General features: G+C 41.1%; 30 non-coding genes across 30 annotated transcripts; all 30 read right to left on the minus strand.

Moving 5' to 3' along the window:
• Nucleotides 1–245: 245 nt before the first annotated feature.
• On the minus strand, nt 246–317 carry trnaq-uug (transfer RNA glutamine (anticodon UUG)). The gene has a single exon. It is a non-coding gene; the product is annotated as a tRNA-Gln (tRNA).
• A 242-nt stretch (nt 318–559) lies between these two features.
• On the minus strand, nt 560–631 carry trnaq-uug (transfer RNA glutamine (anticodon UUG)). The gene has a single exon. It is a non-coding gene; the product is annotated as a tRNA-Gln (tRNA).
• A 583-nt stretch (nt 632–1,214) lies between these two features.
• On the minus strand, nt 1,215–1,286 carry trnaq-uug (transfer RNA glutamine (anticodon UUG)). The gene has a single exon. It is a non-coding gene; the product is annotated as a tRNA-Gln (tRNA).
• A 254-nt stretch (nt 1,287–1,540) lies between these two features.
• On the minus strand, nt 1,541–1,612 carry trnaq-cug (transfer RNA glutamine (anticodon CUG)). Its single transcript has one exon. It is a non-coding gene; the product is annotated as a tRNA-Gln (tRNA).
• Nucleotides 1,613–1,869: 257 nt separating this feature from the next.
• On the minus strand, nt 1,870–1,941 carry trnaq-uug (transfer RNA glutamine (anticodon UUG)). Its single transcript has one exon. It is a non-coding gene; the product is annotated as a tRNA-Gln (tRNA).
• A 254-nt stretch (nt 1,942–2,195) lies between these two features.
• On the minus strand, nt 2,196–2,267 carry trnaq-uug (transfer RNA glutamine (anticodon UUG)). The gene has a single exon. It is a non-coding gene; the product is annotated as a tRNA-Gln (tRNA).
• A 256-nt stretch (nt 2,268–2,523) lies between these two features.
• trnaq-uug (transfer RNA glutamine (anticodon UUG)) lies at nt 2,524–2,595 on the minus strand. The gene has a single exon. It is a non-coding gene; the product is annotated as a tRNA-Gln (tRNA).
• A 256-nt stretch (nt 2,596–2,851) lies between these two features.
• Nucleotides 2,852–2,923, minus strand: trnaq-uug (transfer RNA glutamine (anticodon UUG)). Its single transcript has one exon. It is a non-coding gene; the product is annotated as a tRNA-Gln (tRNA).
• A 583-nt stretch (nt 2,924–3,506) lies between these two features.
• Nucleotides 3,507–3,578, minus strand: trnaq-cug (transfer RNA glutamine (anticodon CUG)). The gene has a single exon. It is a non-coding gene; the product is annotated as a tRNA-Gln (tRNA).
• A 908-nt stretch (nt 3,579–4,486) lies between these two features.
• On the minus strand, nt 4,487–4,558 carry trnaq-cug (transfer RNA glutamine (anticodon CUG)). Its single transcript has one exon. It is a non-coding gene; the product is annotated as a tRNA-Gln (tRNA).
• Nucleotides 4,559–4,815: 257 nt separating this feature from the next.
• On the minus strand, nt 4,816–4,887 carry trnaq-uug (transfer RNA glutamine (anticodon UUG)). Its single transcript has one exon. It is a non-coding gene; the product is annotated as a tRNA-Gln (tRNA).
• Nucleotides 4,888–5,141: 254 nt separating this feature from the next.
• trnaq-cug (transfer RNA glutamine (anticodon CUG)) lies at nt 5,142–5,213 on the minus strand. The gene has a single exon. It is a non-coding gene; the product is annotated as a tRNA-Gln (tRNA).
• Nucleotides 5,214–5,470: 257 nt separating this feature from the next.
• Nucleotides 5,471–5,542, minus strand: trnaq-uug (transfer RNA glutamine (anticodon UUG)). The gene has a single exon. It is a non-coding gene; the product is annotated as a tRNA-Gln (tRNA).
• Nucleotides 5,543–5,784: 242 nt separating this feature from the next.
• trnaq-uug (transfer RNA glutamine (anticodon UUG)) lies at nt 5,785–5,856 on the minus strand. Its single transcript has one exon. It is a non-coding gene; the product is annotated as a tRNA-Gln (tRNA).
• A 254-nt stretch (nt 5,857–6,110) lies between these two features.
• trnaq-uug (transfer RNA glutamine (anticodon UUG)) lies at nt 6,111–6,182 on the minus strand. The gene has a single exon. It is a non-coding gene; the product is annotated as a tRNA-Gln (tRNA).
• A 256-nt stretch (nt 6,183–6,438) lies between these two features.
• Nucleotides 6,439–6,510, minus strand: trnaq-uug (transfer RNA glutamine (anticodon UUG)). Its single transcript has one exon. It is a non-coding gene; the product is annotated as a tRNA-Gln (tRNA).
• A 256-nt stretch (nt 6,511–6,766) lies between these two features.
• On the minus strand, nt 6,767–6,839 carry trnaq-uug (transfer RNA glutamine (anticodon UUG)). Its single transcript has one exon. It is a non-coding gene; the product is annotated as a tRNA-Gln (tRNA).
• Nucleotides 6,840–7,422: 583 nt separating this feature from the next.
• On the minus strand, nt 7,423–7,494 carry trnaq-cug (transfer RNA glutamine (anticodon CUG)). Its single transcript has one exon. It is a non-coding gene; the product is annotated as a tRNA-Gln (tRNA).
• A 909-nt stretch (nt 7,495–8,403) lies between these two features.
• trnaq-uug (transfer RNA glutamine (anticodon UUG)) lies at nt 8,404–8,475 on the minus strand. The gene has a single exon. It is a non-coding gene; the product is annotated as a tRNA-Gln (tRNA).
• A 256-nt stretch (nt 8,476–8,731) lies between these two features.
• On the minus strand, nt 8,732–8,803 carry trnaq-uug (transfer RNA glutamine (anticodon UUG)). Its single transcript has one exon. It is a non-coding gene; the product is annotated as a tRNA-Gln (tRNA).
• A 256-nt stretch (nt 8,804–9,059) lies between these two features.
• On the minus strand, nt 9,060–9,132 carry trnaq-uug (transfer RNA glutamine (anticodon UUG)). The gene has a single exon. It is a non-coding gene; the product is annotated as a tRNA-Gln (tRNA).
• Nucleotides 9,133–9,715: 583 nt separating this feature from the next.
• On the minus strand, nt 9,716–9,787 carry trnaq-cug (transfer RNA glutamine (anticodon CUG)). Its single transcript has one exon. It is a non-coding gene; the product is annotated as a tRNA-Gln (tRNA).
• A 909-nt stretch (nt 9,788–10,696) lies between these two features.
• On the minus strand, nt 10,697–10,768 carry trnaq-uug (transfer RNA glutamine (anticodon UUG)). Its single transcript has one exon. It is a non-coding gene; the product is annotated as a tRNA-Gln (tRNA).
• A 256-nt stretch (nt 10,769–11,024) lies between these two features.
• trnaq-uug (transfer RNA glutamine (anticodon UUG)) lies at nt 11,025–11,096 on the minus strand. Its single transcript has one exon. It is a non-coding gene; the product is annotated as a tRNA-Gln (tRNA).
• Nucleotides 11,097–11,350: 254 nt separating this feature from the next.
• Nucleotides 11,351–11,422, minus strand: trnaq-cug (transfer RNA glutamine (anticodon CUG)). Its single transcript has one exon. It is a non-coding gene; the product is annotated as a tRNA-Gln (tRNA).
• A 257-nt stretch (nt 11,423–11,679) lies between these two features.
• Nucleotides 11,680–11,751, minus strand: trnaq-uug (transfer RNA glutamine (anticodon UUG)). Its single transcript has one exon. It is a non-coding gene; the product is annotated as a tRNA-Gln (tRNA).
• A 242-nt stretch (nt 11,752–11,993) lies between these two features.
• trnaq-uug (transfer RNA glutamine (anticodon UUG)) lies at nt 11,994–12,065 on the minus strand. The gene has a single exon. It is a non-coding gene; the product is annotated as a tRNA-Gln (tRNA).
• Nucleotides 12,066–12,319: 254 nt separating this feature from the next.
• On the minus strand, nt 12,320–12,391 carry trnaq-uug (transfer RNA glutamine (anticodon UUG)). The gene has a single exon. It is a non-coding gene; the product is annotated as a tRNA-Gln (tRNA).
• Nucleotides 12,392–12,647: 256 nt separating this feature from the next.
• On the minus strand, nt 12,648–12,719 carry trnaq-uug (transfer RNA glutamine (anticodon UUG)). The gene has a single exon. It is a non-coding gene; the product is annotated as a tRNA-Gln (tRNA).
• A 256-nt stretch (nt 12,720–12,975) lies between these two features.
• On the minus strand, nt 12,976–13,047 carry trnaq-uug (transfer RNA glutamine (anticodon UUG)). The gene has a single exon. It is a non-coding gene; the product is annotated as a tRNA-Gln (tRNA).
• Nucleotides 13,048–13,343: the final 296 nt, after the last annotated feature.

Raw genomic sequence — 13,343 nt, forward strand, 5'->3', positions numbered from 1 at the left:
GTTGATGTAAGATTGTATGATCTATATTCTGACAGCGTAGAAATCCTGCCTGTCATTGCTGATTTGCTGGTGCCCATAATATCAACATATTAGGTTGGTCTTGGAGTTAAACTCAGATCAATGGACTGAGAATGCAGAATGCTTAGAAAAACTACATGGAAATAGATTAGGTAGAGTTTGTACATATCCAAGAGGAAGTGCTGCCTTTATATGCGCCTCGGCTCCTACGCATAGCACATCTTGTCAGGTTCCACCGAGATTTGAACTCAGATCAATGGATTCAAAGTCCAGAGTGCTAACCATTACACCATGGAACCCTGATATGAGAATATGATCTATATTCTGACAGCGTAGAAATCCTGCCTGTCATTGTTGATTTGCGGGTGCCCCTAATATCAACATATTAGGTTGGTCTTGGAGTTAAACTCAGATCAATGGACTGAGAATGCAGAATGCTTAGAAAAACTACATGGAAATAGATTAGGTAGAGTTTGTACATATCCAAGAGGAAGTGCTGCCTTTATATGCGCCTCAGCTCCTACGCACAGCACATCTTGTCAGGTTCCACCGAGATTTGAACTCGGATCACTGGATTCAAAGTCCAGAGTGCTAACCATTACACCATGGAACCCTGACATGAGAGTAATAGTAAGATTGTACAATCTTTTTTCTGACAGCGTAGACATCCTGTGTGTCATTGTTAATTAGCTGGTGCAGCTAACATAATCATGTTAGGTTGGTCTTGGAGTTAAACTCTTCAATGGATTCAGAATCCAGAATGGTAAGAAACACGACATGAAAATAGCATGGGTTGCGTTTGAACTCAGTTAAAAGAAACTGCAGACACTAACTGTGCTTCAATTCATGAAGGATGCAAACAACATTAGGTTCCACTGAGATTTGAACTCAGATTGCTGCATTCAGAGCCCAGAGTGCTAACCATTACACCATGGAACCCTGATAATCCGGTTTGACGTAAGATTGTATGATCTATATTCTGACAGCGTAGAAATCCTGCCTGTCATTGTTGATTTGCTGGTGCCCCTAATATCAACATATTAGGTTGGTCTTGGAGTTAAACTCAGATCAATGGACTGAGAATGCAGAATGCTTAGAAAAACTACATGGAAATAGATTAGGTAGAGTTTGTACATATCCAAGAGGAAGTGCTGCCTTTATTTGCGCCTCAGCTCCTACGCACAGCACATCTTGTCAGGTTCCACCGAGATTTGAACTCGGATCACTGGATTCAAAGTCCAGAGTGCTAACCATTACACCATGGAACCCTGATATGAGAGTTATAGTAAGATTGTACAATCTATTTTCTGACAGCGTAGACATCCTGTGTGTCATTGTTAATTAGCTGGTGCAGCTAACATAATCATGTTAGGTTGGTCTTGGAGTTAAACTCATCAATGGATTCAGAATCCAGAATGGTAAGAAACACGACATGAAAATAGCATGGGTTGCGTTTGAACTCAGTTAAAAGAAACTGCAGACACTAACTGTGCTTCAATTCATGAAGGATGCAAACAACATTAGGTTCCACTGAGATTTGAACTCAGATTGCTGGATTCAGAGCCCAGAGTGCTAACCATTACACCATGGAACCCTGATAATCCAGTCCGATGTAAGATTGTATGATCTATATTCTGACAGCGTAGAAATCCTGCCTGTCATTGTTGATTTGCTGGTGCCCCTAATATCAACATATTAGGTTGGTCTTGGAGTTAAACTCAGATCAATGGACTGAGAATGCAGAATGCTTAGAAAAACTACATGGAAATAGATTAGGTAGAGTTTGTACACATCCAAGAGGAAGTGCTGCCTTTATATGCGCCTCAGCTCCTACGCACAGCACATCTCGTCTGGTTCCACCGAGATTTGAACTCGGATCACTGGATTCAAAGTCCAGAGTGCTAACCATTACACCATGGAACCCTGATATGAGAGTAATAGTAAGATTGTACAATCTATTTTCTGACAGCGTAGACATCCTGTGTGTCATTGTTAATTAGCTGGTGCAGCTAACATAATCATGTTAGGTTGGTCTTGGAGTTAAACTCATCAATGGATTCAGAATCCAGAATGGTAAGAAACACGACATGAAAATAGCATGGGTTGCGTTTGAACTCAGTTAAAAGAAACTGCAGACATAAACTGTGCTTCAATTCATGAAGGATGCAAACAATGATAGGTTCCACCGAGATTTGAACTCGGATCACCCGATTCAAAGTCCAGAGTGCTAACCTTTACACCATGGAACCCTGATAGTCAAGGCTGAAGTAAGATTGTATGATCTATATTCTGACAGCGTAGAAATCCTGCCTGTCATTGTTGATTTGCTGGTGCCGCTGATATCAACATAATAGGTTGGTCTTGGAGTTAAACTCAGATCAATGAACTGAGAATGGAGAATGCTAAGACAACCTTCATGGAATTAGATTAGGTAGAGTTTGTACATACCCAAGAGGAACTGCTGCCTTTATATGCACTTCAGCTCCTACACATAGCACATCTTATCAGTTCCACCGAGATTTGAACTCGGATCACTGGATTCAAAGTCCAGAGTGCTAACCATTACACCATGGAACCGTGATATATGTATGAAAGTAAGATTGAATAATCTATTTTCTGACAGCGTAGACATCCTGTCTGTGATTGTTAATTTGATGGTGCAGCTAACATAATCATGTTAGGTTGGTCTTGGAGTTAAACTCAGATCAATGGTCTGAGAATGCAGGATGCTTAGAAATACGACATGGAAAAAAGTTTGGCAGGATTTGTACATACCCAAGAGAAACTGCTGCCTTTATATGCGCCTCGACTCCTGCGCGTAGCACATCTTGTCAGGTTCCACCGAGATTTGAACTCGGATCACTGGATTCAAAGTCCAGAGTGCTAACCATTACACCACGGAACCCTGATACTCAAGGACTAAGTAAGATTGTATGATATATATTCTGACAGCGTAGAAATCCTGCCTGTCATTGTTGATTTGCTGGTGCCCCTAATATCAACACATTAGGTTGGTCGTGGAGTTAAACTCAGATCAATGGTCTGAGAATGCAGAATGCTTAGAAATACGACATGGAAAAAAGCTAGAAAGGATTTGTACATACCCAAGAGAAACTGCTGCCTTTTTATGTGCCTGAGCACCTGCACATAGCACATCTTGTCAGGTTCCACCGAGATTTCAACTTGTATCACTGGATTCAAAGTCCAGAGTGCTAACCATTACACCATGGAACCCAGATATGGGAGTAAAAGTAAGATTGTATAATCTATTTTCTGACAGCGTAGACATCCTGTCTGTCATTGTTAATTTGCTGGTGCAGCTAACATAATCACATTAGGTTGGTCTTGAAGTTAAACTCATCAATGGATTCAGAATCCAGAATGGTAAGAAACACAACATGAAAATAGCATGGGTTGCATTTGAACTCACTTAGGAGAAACTGCAGACATAAACTGTGCTTCAATTCATGAAGGATGCAAACGACATTAGGTCCCACCGAGATTTGAACTCGGATTGCTGGATTCAGAGCCCAGAGTGCTAACCATTACACCATGGAACCCTGATATGAGAGTAATAGTAAGATTGTACAATCTATTTTCTGACAGCGTAGACATCCTGTCTGTCATTGTTAATTTCCCGGTGCAGCTAACATAATCATGTTAGGTTGGTCATGGAGTTAAACTCATCAATGGATTCAGAATCCAGAATGGTAAGAAACACAACATGAAAATAGCATGGGTTGCGTTTGAACTCACTTAAAAGAAACGGCAGACATAAACTGCGCTTCAATTCATGAAGGATGCAAACAACGTCAGGTTCCACCGAGATTTAAACTCGGATCACTGGATTTAGAGCCCAGAGTGCTAACCATTACACCATGGAACCCTGATATTTAAGTCTGCAGTAAGATTGTATGATCTTTATTCTGACAGCGTAGAAATCCTGCCTGTCATTGTTGATTTGCTGGTGTCGCTAATATCAACATATTAGGTTGGTCTTGGAGTTAAACTCAGATCAATGGACTTAAAATTCAGAATGCTTAGAAATACGACATGGAAAAAAAGTTAGGCAGGTTTTGTACATACCCAAGAGAAACCACTGCCTTTTTATGCGCCTCAGCTCCTACGCATAGCACATCTTGTCAGGTTCCACCGAGATTTGAACTCGGATCACTGGATCAAAGTCCAGAGTGCTAACCATTACACCACGGAACCCTGATATGGGAGTAATAGTAAGATTGTACAATCTATTTTCTGACAGCGTAGACATCCTGTCTGTCATTGTTAATTAGCTGGTGCAGCTAACATAATCATGTTAGGTTGGTCTTGGAGTTAAACTCATCAATGGATTCAGAATCCAGAATGGTAAGAAACACGACATGAAAATAGCATGGGTAGCGTTTGAACTCACTTAAAAGAAACTGCAGGCACTAACGGTGCTTCAATTCATGAAGGTGCAAACAACGTTAGGTTCCACCGAGATTTGAACTCGGATTGCTGGATTCAGAGCCCAGAGTGCTAACCATTACACCATGGAACCCTGATACTCAAGGCAGAAGTAAGATTGTATGATCTATATTCTGACAGCGTAGAAATCCTGCCTGTCATTGTTGATTTGCTGGTGCCCCTATTATCAACACATTAGGTTGGTCTTGGAGTTAAACTCAGATCAATGGACTGAGAATGCAGAATGCTCAGAAAAAGTACATGGAAATAGAGTAAGTAGAGTTTGTACATACCCAAGAGGAAGTGCTGCCTTTATGTGCGCCTCAGCTCCTACTCGTTGCACATCTTGTCAGGTTCCACCGAGATTTGAACTCGGATCACTGGATTCAAATTCCAGAGTGCTAACCATTACACCATGGAACCCTGATATGAGAGCAATAGTAAGATTGTACAATCTATTTTCTGACAGCGTAGACATCCTGTGTGTCATTTTTAGTTAGCTGGTGCAGCGAACATAATCACGTTAGGTTGGTCTTGGAGTTAAACTCATCAATGGATTCAGAATCCAGAATGGTAAGAAACACGACATGAAAATAGCATAGGTTGCGTTTGAACTCACTTAAACGAAACTGCAGACAGTTACTGTGCTACAATTCATGAAGGATTCAAACAACGTTAAGTTCCACCGAGATTTGAACTCGGATTGCTGGATTCAGAGCCCAGAGTGCTAACCATTACACCATGGAACCCTGATACTCAAGGCTGATGTAAGATTGTATGATCTATATTCTGACAGCGTAGAAATCCTGCCTGTCATTGCTGATTTGCTGGTGCCCATAATATCAACATATTAGGTTGGTCTTGGAGTTAAACTCAGATCAATGGACTGAGAATGCAGAATGCTTAGAAAAACTACATGGAAGTAGATTAGGTAGAGTTTGTACATATCCAAGAGGAAATGCTGCCTTTATATGCGCCTCGGCTCCTACGCATAGCACATCTTGTCAGGTTCCACCGAGATTTGAACTCGGATCAATGGATTCAAAGTCCAGAGTGCTAACCATTACACCATGGAACCCTGATGTGAGAATATGATCTATATTCTGACAGCGTAGAAATCCTGCCTGTCATTGTTGATTTGCTGGTGCCCCTAATATCAACATATTAGGTTGGTCTTGGAGTTAAACTCAGATCAATGGACTGAGAATGCAGAATGCTTAGAAAAACTACATGGAAATAGATTAGGTAGAGTTTGTACACATCCAAGGGGAAGTGCTGCCTTTATATGCGCCTCAGCTCCTACGCACAGCACATCTCGTCAGGTTCCACCGAGATTTGAACTCGGATCACTGGATTCAAAGTCCAGAGTGCTAACCATTACACCATGGAACCCTGATATGAGAGTAATAGTAAGATTGTACAATCTATTTTCTGACAGCGTAGACATCCTGTGTGTCATTGTTAATTAGCTGGTGCAGCTAACATAATCATGTTAGGTTGGTCTTGGAGTTAAACTCATCAATGGATTCAGAATCCAGAATGGTAAGAAACACGACATGAAAATAGCATGGGTTGCGTTTGAACTCAGTTAAAAGAAACTGCAGACATAAACTGTGCTTCAATTCATGAAGGATGCAAACAATGATAGGTTCCACCGAGATTTGAACTCGGATCACCCGATTCAAAGTCCAGAGTGCTAACCATTACACCATGGAACCCTGATAGTCAAGGCTGAAGTAAGATTGTATGATCTATATTCTGACAGCGTAGAAATCCTGCCTGTCATTGTTGATTTGCTGGTGCCGCTGATATCAACATAATAGGTTGGTCTTGGAGTTAAACTCAGATCAATGAACTGAGAATGGAGAATGCTAAGACAACCTTCATGGAATTAGATTAGGTAGAGTTTGTACATACCCAAGAGGAACTGCTGCCTTTATATGCACTTCAGCTCCTACGCATAGCACATCTTATCAGTTCCACCGAGATTTGAACTCGGATCACTGGATTCAAAGTCCAGAGTGCTAACCATTACACCATGGAACCGTGATATATGTATGAAAGTAAGATTGAATAATCTATTTTCTGACAGCGTAGACATCCTGTCTGTGATTGTTAATTTGATGGTGCAGCTAACATAATCATGTTAGGTTGGTCTTGGAGTTAAACTCAGATCAATGGTCTGAGAATGCAGGATGCTTAGAAATACGACATGGAAAAAAGTTTGGCAGGATTTGTACATACCCAAGAGAAACTGCTGCCTTTATATGCGCCTCGACTCCTGCGCGTAGCACATCTTGTCAGGTTCCACCGAGATTGGAACCTCGGATCACTGGATTCAAAGTCCAGAGTGCTAACCATTACACCACGGAACCCTGATACTCAAGGACTAAGTAAGATTGTATGATCTATATTCTGACAGCGTAGAAATCCTGCCTGTCATTGTTGATTTGCTGGTGCCCCTAATATCAACACATTAGGTTGGTCGTGGAGTTAAACTCAGATCAATGGTCTGAGAATGCAGAATGCTTAGAAATACGACATGGAAAAAAGCTAGAAAGGATTTGTACATACCCAAGAGAAACTGCTGCCTTTTTATGTGCCTGACCACCTGCACATAGCACATCTTGTCAGGTTCCACCGAGATTTCAACTTGTATCACTGGATTCAAAGTCCAGAGTGCTAACCATTACACCATGGAACCCAGATATGGGAGTAAAAGTAAGATTGTATAATCTATTTTCTGACAGCGTAGACATCCTGTCTGTCATTGTTAATTTGCTGGTGCAGCTAACATAATCACATTAGGTTGGTCTTGAAGTTAAACTCATCAATGGATTCAGAATCCAGAATGGTAAGAAACACAACATGAAAATAGCATGGGTTGCATTTGAACTCACTTAGGAGAAACTGCAGACATAAACTGTGCTTCAATTCATGAAGGATGCAAACGACATTAGGTCCCACCGAGATTTGAACTCGGATTGCTGGATTCAGAGCCCAGAGTGCTAACCATTACACCATGGAACCCTGATATGAGAGTAATAGTAAGATTGTACAATCTATTTTCTGACAGCGGAGACATCCTGTCTGTCATTGTTAATTTCCCGGTGCAGCTAACATAATCATGTTAGGTTGGTCTTGGAGTTAAACTCATCAATGGATTCAGAATCCAGAATGGTAAGAAACACAACATGAAAATAGCATGGGTTGCGTTTGAACTCACTTAAAAGAAACGGCAGACATAAACTGCGCTTCAATTCATGAAGGATGCAAACAACGTCAGGTTCCACCGAGATTTAAACTCGGATCACTGGATTTAGAGCCCAGAGTGCTAACCATTACACCATGGAACCCTGATATTTAAGTCTGCAGTAAGATTGTATGATCTTTATTCTGACAGCGTAGAAATCCTGCCTGTCATTGTTGATTTGCTGGTGTCGCTAATATCAACATATTAGGTTGGTCTTGGAGTTAAACTCAGATCAATGGACTTAAAATTCAGAATGCTTAGAAATACGACATGGAAAAAAAGTTAGGCAGGTTTTGTACATACCCAAGAGAAACCACTGCCTTTTTATGCGCCTCAGCTCCTACGCATAGCACATCTTGTCAGGTTCCACCGAGATTTGAACTCGGATCACTGGATCAAAGTCCAGAGTGCTAACCATTACACCACGGAACCCTGATATGGGAGTAATAGTAAGATTGTACAATCTATTTTCTGACAGCGTAGACATCCTGTCTGTCATTGTTAATTAGCTGGTGCAGCTAACATAATCATGTTAGGTTGGTCTTGGAGTTAAACTCATCAATGGATTCAGAATCCAGAATGGTAAGAAACACGACATGAAAATAGCATGGGTTGCGTTTGAACTCAGTTAAAAGAAACTGCAGACATAAACTGTGCTTCAATTCATGAAGGATGCAAACAATGATAGGTTCCACCGAGATTTGAACTCGGATCACCCGATTCAAAGTCCAGAGTGCTAACCATTACACCATGGAACCCTGATAGTCAAGGCTGAAGTAAGATTGTATGATCTATATTCTGACAGCGTAGAAATCCTGCCTGTCATTGTTGATTTGCTGGTGCCGCTGATATCAACATAATAGGTTGGTCTTGGAGTTAAACTCAGATCAATGAACTGAGAATGGAGAATGCTAAGACAACCTTCATGGAATTAGATTAGGTAGAGTTTGTACATACCCAAGAGGAACTGCTGCCTTTATATGCACTTCAGCTCCTACGCATAGCACATCTTATCAGTTCCACCGAGATTTGAACTCGGATCACTGGATTCAAAGTCCAGAGTGCTAACCATTACACCATGGAACCGTGATATATGTATGAAAGTAAGATTGAATAATCTATTTTCTGACAGCGTAGACATCCTGTCTGTGATTGTTAATTTGATGGTGCAGCTAACATAATCATGTTAGGTTGGTCTTGGAGTTAAACTCAGATCAATGGTCTGAGAATGCAGGATGCTTAGAAATACGACATGGAAAAAAGTTTGGCAGGATTTGTACATACCCAAGAGAAACTGCTGCCTTTATATGCGCCTCGACTCCTGCGCGTAGCACATCTTGTCAGGTTCCACCGAGATTGGAACCTCGGATCACTGGATTCAAAGTCCAGAGTGCTAACCATTACACCACGGAACCCTGATACTCAAGGACTAAGTAAGATTGTATGATCTATATTCTGACAGCGTAGAAATCCTGCCTGTCATTGTTGATTTGCTGGTGCCCCTAATATCAACACATTAGGTTGGTCGTGGAGTTAAACTCAGATCAATGGTCTGAGAATGCAGAATGCTTAGAAATACGACATGGAAAAAAGCTAGAAAGGATTTGTACATACCCAAGAGAAACTGCTGCCTTTTTATGTGCCTGACCACCTGCACATAGCACATCTTGTCAGGTTCCACCGAGATTTCAACTTGTATCACTGGATTCAAAGTCCAGAGTGCTAACCATTACACCATGGAACCCAGATATGGGAGTAAAAGTAAGATTGTATAATCTATTTTCTGACAGCGTAGACATCCTGTCTGTCATTGTTAATTTGCTGGTGCAGCTAACATAATCACATTAGGTTGGTCTTGAAGTTAAACTCATCAATGGATTCAGAATCCAGAATGGTAAGAAACACAACATGAAAATAGCATGGGTTGCATTTGAACTCACTTAGGAGAAACTGCAGACATAAACTGTGCTTCAATTCATGAAGGATGCAAACGACATTAGGTCCCACCGAGATTTGAACTCGGATTGCTGGATTCAGAGCCCAGAGTGCTAACCATTACACCATGGAACCCTGATATGAGAGTAATAGTAAGATTGTACAATCTATTTTCTGACAGCGGAGACATCCTGTCTGTCATTGTTAATTTCCCGGTGCAGCTAACATAATCATGTTAGGTTGGTCTTGGAGTTAAACTCATCAATGGATTCAGAATCCAGAATGGTAAGAAACACAACATGAAAATAGCATGGGTTGCGTTTGAACTCACTTAAAAGAAACGGCAGACATAAACTGCGCTTCAATTCATGAAGGATGCAAACAACGTCAGGTTCCACCGAGATTTAAACTCGGATCACTGGATTTAGAGCCCAGAGTGCTAACCATTACACCATGGAACCCTGATATTTAAGTCTGCAGTAAGATTGTATGATCTTTATTCTGACAGCGTAGAAATCCTGCCTGTCATTGTTGATTTGCTGGTGTCGCTAATATCAACATATTAGGTTGGTCTTGGAGTTAAACTCAGATCAATGGACTTAAAATTCAGAATGCTTAGAAATACGACATGGAAAAAAAGTTAGGCAGGTTTTGTACATACCCAAGAGAAACCACTGCCTTTTTATGCGCCTCAGCTCCTACGCATAGCACATCTTGTCAGGTTCCACCGAGATTTGAACTCGGATCACTGGATCAAAGTCCAGAGTGCTAACCATTACACCACGGAACCCTGATATGGGAGTAATAGTAAGATTGTACAATCTATTTTCTGACAGCGTAGACATCCTGTCTGTCATTGTTAATTAGCTGGTGCAGCTAACATAATCATGTTAGGTTGGTCTTGGAGTTAAACTCATCAATGGATTCAGAATCCAGAATGGTAAGAAACACGACATGAAAATAGCATGGGTTGCGTTTGAACTCAGTTAAAAGAAACTGCAGACATAAACTGTGCTTCAATTCATGAAGGATGCAAACAATGATAGGTTCCACCGAGATTTGAACTCGGATCACCCGATTCAAAGTCCAGAGTGCTAACCATTACACCATGGAACCCTGATAGTCAAGGCTGAAGTAAGATTGTATGATCTATATTCTGACAGCGTAGAAATCCTGCCTGTCATTGTTGATTTGCTGGTGCCGCTGATATCAACATAATAGGTTGGTCTTGGAGTTAAACTCAGATCAATGAACTGAGAATGGAGAATGCTAAGACAACCTTCATGGAATTAGATTAGGTAGAGTTTGTACATACCCAAGAGGAACTGCTGCCTTTATATGCACTTCAGCTCCTACGCATAGCACATCTTATCAGTTCCACCGAGATTTGAACTCGGATCACTGGATTCAAAGTCCAGAGTGCTAACCATTACACCATGGAACCCTGATATGAGAGCAATAGTAAGATTGTACAATCTATTTTCTGACAGCGTAGACGTCCTGTGTGTCATTTTTAGTTAGCTGGTGCAGCGAACATAATCACGTTAGGTTGGTCTTGGAGTTAAACTCATCAATGGATTCAGAATCCAGAATGGTAAGAAACACGACATGAAAATAGCATAGGTTGCGTTTGAACTCACTTAAACGAAACTGCAGACACTTACTGTGCTACAATTCATGAAGGATTCAAACAACGTTAAGTTCCACCGAGATTTGAACTCGGATTGCTGGATTCAGAGCCCAGAGTGCTAACCATTACACCATGGAACCCTGATACTCAAGGCTGATGTAAGATTGTATGATCTATATTCTGACAGCGTAGAAATCCTGCCTGTCATTGCTGATTTGCTGGTGCCCATAATATCAACATATTAGGTTGGTCTTGGAGTTAAACTCAGATCAATGGACTGAGAATGCAGAATGCTTAGAAAAACTACATGGAAGTAGATTAGGTAGAGTTTGTACATATCCAAGAGGAAATGCTGCCTTTATATGCGCCTCGGCTCCTACGCATAGCACATCTTGTCAGGTTCCACCGAGATTTGAACTCGGATCAATGGATTCAAAGTCCAGAGTGCTAACCATTACACCATGGAACCCTGATGTGAGAATATGATCTATATTCTGACAGCGTAGAAATCCTGCCTGTCATTGTTGATTTGCTGGTGCCCCTAATATCAACATGTTAGGTTGGTCTTGGAGTTAAACTCAGATCAATGGACTGAGAATGCAGAATGCTTAGAAAAACTACATGGAAATAGATTAGGTAGAGTTTGTACACATCCAAGAGGAAGTGCTGCCTTTATATGCGCCTCAGCTCCTACGCACAGCACATCTCGTCAGGTTCCACCGAGATTTGAACTCGGATCACTGGATTCAAAGTCCAGAGTGCTAACCATTACACCATGGAACCCTGATATGAGAGTAATAGTAAGATTGTACAATCTATTTTCTGACAGCGTAGACATCCTGTGTGTCATTGTTAATTAGCTGGTGCAGCTAACATAATCATGTTAGGTTGGTCTTGGAGTTAAACTCATCAATGGATTCAGAATCCAGAATGGTAAGAAACACGACATGAAAATAGCATGGGTTGCGTTTGAACTCAGTTAAAAGAAACTGCAGACATAAACTGTGCTTCAATTCATGAAGGATGCAAACAATGATAGGTTCCACCGAGATTTGAACTCGGATCACCCGATTCAAAGTCCAGAGTGCTAACCATTACACCATGGAACCCTGATAGTCAAGGCTGAAGTAAGATTGTATGATCTATATTCTGACAGCGTAGAAATCCTGCCTGTCATTGTTGATTTGCTGGTGCCGCTGATATCAACATAATAGGTTGGTCTTGGAGTTAAACTCAGATCAATGAACTGAGAATGGAGAATGCTAAGACAACCTTCATGGAATTAGATTAGGTAGAGTTTGTACATACCCAAGAGGAACTGCTGCCTTTATATGCACTTCAGCTCCTACGCATAGCACATCTTATCAGTTCCACCGAGATTTGAACTCGGATCACTGGATTCAAAGTCCAGAGTGCTAACCATTACACCATGGAACCGTGATATATGTATGAAAGTAAGATTGAATAATCTATTTTCTGACAGCGTAGACATCCTGTCTGTGATTGTTAATTTGATGGTGCAGCTAACATAATCATGTTAGGTTGGTCTTGGAGTTAAACTCAGATCAATGGTCTGAGAATGCAGGATGCTTAGAAATACGACATGGAAAAAAGTTTGGCAGGATTTGTACATACCCAAGAGAAACTGCTGCCTTTATATGCGCCTCGACTCCTGCGCGTAGCACATCTTGTCAGGTTCCACCGAGATTTGAACTCGGATCACTGGATTCAAAGTCCAGAGTGCTAACCATTACACCACGGAACCCTGATACTCAAGGACTAAGTAAGATTGTATGATCTATATTCTGACAGCGTAGAAATCCTGCCTGTCATTGTTGATTTGCTGGTGCCCCTAATATCAACACATTAGGTTGGTCGTGGAGTTAAACTCAGATCAATGGTCTGAGAATGCAGAATGCTTAGAAATACGACATGGAAAAAAGCTAGAAAGGATTTGTACATACCCAAGAGAAACTGCTGCCTTTTTATGTGCCTGAGCACCTGCACATAGCACATCTTGTCAGGTTCCACCGAGATTTCAACTTGTATCACTGGATTCAA

This window comes from Stigmatopora nigra, chromosome 5 (genome assembly GCF_051989575.1).
Source record: "Stigmatopora nigra isolate UIUO_SnigA chromosome 5, RoL_Snig_1.1, whole genome shotgun sequence".
In the NCBI taxonomy this organism is placed as follows: domain Eukaryota; kingdom Metazoa; phylum Chordata; class Actinopteri; order Syngnathiformes; family Syngnathidae; genus Stigmatopora; species Stigmatopora nigra.